Source organism: Penaeus vannamei, chromosome 5 (assembly GCF_042767895.1).
Source record: "Penaeus vannamei isolate JL-2024 chromosome 5, ASM4276789v1, whole genome shotgun sequence".
In the NCBI taxonomy this organism is placed as follows: domain Eukaryota; kingdom Metazoa; phylum Arthropoda; class Malacostraca; order Decapoda; family Penaeidae; genus Penaeus; species Penaeus vannamei.
Genome location: NC_091553.1, coordinates 35,169,510 through 35,172,009, shown reverse-complemented (window position 1 = coordinate 35,172,009; position 2,500 = coordinate 35,169,510).

Below are 2,500 nucleotides of genomic sequence, written 5' to 3'. Positions count from 1 at the left end.
AAGTTGCTCTACACTGGTATATGACATTTACCAGCAGTAGAAGATCGCTGGAGTTTGCACCTGTGGTATGACTATGTAGATAATATTGTGAGTACCAAAAAGTTAAATTCATTGAAACGGCTTATAGCGGACAGTGAACTCTCTAGCTTTGTCATAGACACCATTCAGTTCACATAGGTGGCACCTTCCAATACTTAATTATATTCTAGAAGTTTCTGGTACTAAAACTTGGCTCTTGCGCTAGTCTAAAGCTAAAATGCTGAATCGGAAGTTCATATTGCTGAAGAACTCTCCCTGTTAAATATCCAGTACCATGGTACAGGTCAAGAAGAAGGTAAGTAGTATCAGACCTCTGTCTATTAAGCACCATTCCGGACAAGAGCATCACTAATATGCAGAAAAAAATCCATCAACTGACATTCGGTAGGACAGAAATGAACACTGGCAAATACCCATGGATTACAGACTTGGTTAAGGGGGAGCTGTGTTCTTGTTACATCGGGGATCTTGATTTCAAATACAAGTTGGGATGTGTTCTTGGGCTTTAAAAAAATGTACTCTTTGAATATCATTAGGAGTGGACGTCCAAGATCCTTTCGATATAATTTTTCAAATCCCGGTATTGTAAGCAAACTACTCTCAGTTGTGTGTTAAAGGAATAGTAAGTAGTCATGAGTACTTCATGTGATAAAATGCCTGAAGCCTTTTATTTTATTTATTTATTTATTTTAATCACCTATTTGCATTTATATTTTCGTGTATTTTATGTGCACAAATATATATATTTTTAGTATAGAAAAAAAATCTACATCCATATCTATCTACCTATCAATATATATTTACACACATATTTGTAGATATACTTGATAACACGTGTCACATTCCATCATTAGAAAAAAACATTGATTTAATATACCAGTATGAATTTGAATTACAAGTAAAATATTGTGGAAGCTTCAAATAATTAAGGAAAAAGTAACTTACAACTCTGCAACTAATAATACTTATACACGCCACTCTTCGCTTTGCAAGGCTGTGGAAACTTCTAGACGTATTTCTCAGATTCCGTCAAAAAATTATCACATACATTGTTTTTCATATGGAAAGTGGAAGTTGCATAAAGTCCTGCAAATTATCGTATCCGCAACGGATAAGCTCCATGTCCGAAGCAGACAATTTCTAAGAAATTCATGTATCTTGAAAAATCGACAATGAAGAGTATCAAAATTAATAGATTCCAGTGCTTAGGATAAATTAAAGAATATTTTTTTCACAATGTGCAGAGGGGATTATCTAGTTAAATGCATATCTCGCCTTGATGGAGAAAATAATTACTGATAAAATACAAGAGGAAAGTGGTTAGGAGGGATGTGGAGGAGAGGAACGATAAAATGGGGGAAAAGACAGGAAGAGACACAGAACGAGGCAGAGGTTTAAGAGTAAGATGACGCACAAACGGAAGGGAGGAGAAAGAGGAGGGACAGAAGCAGACAGTAGTAGGAAGAGACTAAGAAATAGAAAAGATTTATGAAGGGCCAACCTTTAAGGGAAAGCATGAAAGTGAATATTTAATGGTAAACGTAGTTTGAAGGAAAACCTCGTAACACGCATGAATAAGGCATGGAAAACTATATGGGACGGGGATTATCCAGTGCTTCGCCATTTGCTCTCGTCAGAACAAATGTGTGTGTGTGTGTACGTGTGTGTGTGTGTGTGTGTATGTGTGTGTGTGTGTGTGTGTGTGTGTGTGTGTGTGTGTGAACGTTCGTGCGTGTGAGCATTCTCTTTCGTGTGCATGCATTTTTTATGTGAATTGACTATTTGATTTGCCTTATTTGAATGTCTGCGTGTTATAGTATCAATGTCAACTGAATCTATAAGATAAAGATATACAAATATATTTCTCTTATACGTATATAAGACACTTTCACCACTATATGGAATCGTACATTTATAGCATAGTGATTAATTAGTAACTAGCTATCAATGTATTTTTCTCATTACCATTTTGTTCTAGCCCCACCCCCTCTCTCCGTATCTGTATCTCCCTCTCTCTCTCTCCCTATCTCTGTCTCTCTCTCTCTCTCTCTCTCTCTCTCTCTCCCTCTCTCTCTCTCTCTCTCTCTCTCTCTCTCTCTCTCTCTCTCTCTCTCTCTCTCTCTCTCTCTCTCTCTCTCTCTCTCTCTCTCTCTCTCTCTCTCTCTCTCTCTCTCTCTCTCTCTCTCTCTCTTTCTGTCTCTCTCTCTCTCTCTCTCTCTCTCTCTCGCTCTCTCTCTCTCTCTCTCTCTCTCTCTCTCTCTCTCTCTCTCTCTCTCTCTCTCTCTCTCTCTCTCTCTCTCTCTCTCTCTCTCTCTCTCTCTCTCTGTCTGTCTGTCTGTCTGTCTGTCTGTCTCTCTCTCTCTCTCTCTCTCTCTCTCTCTCTCTCTCTCTCTCTCTCTCTCTCTCCCTCTCCCTCTCCCTCTCCCTCTCCCTCTCCCTCTCCCTCTCCCTCTCCCTCTCC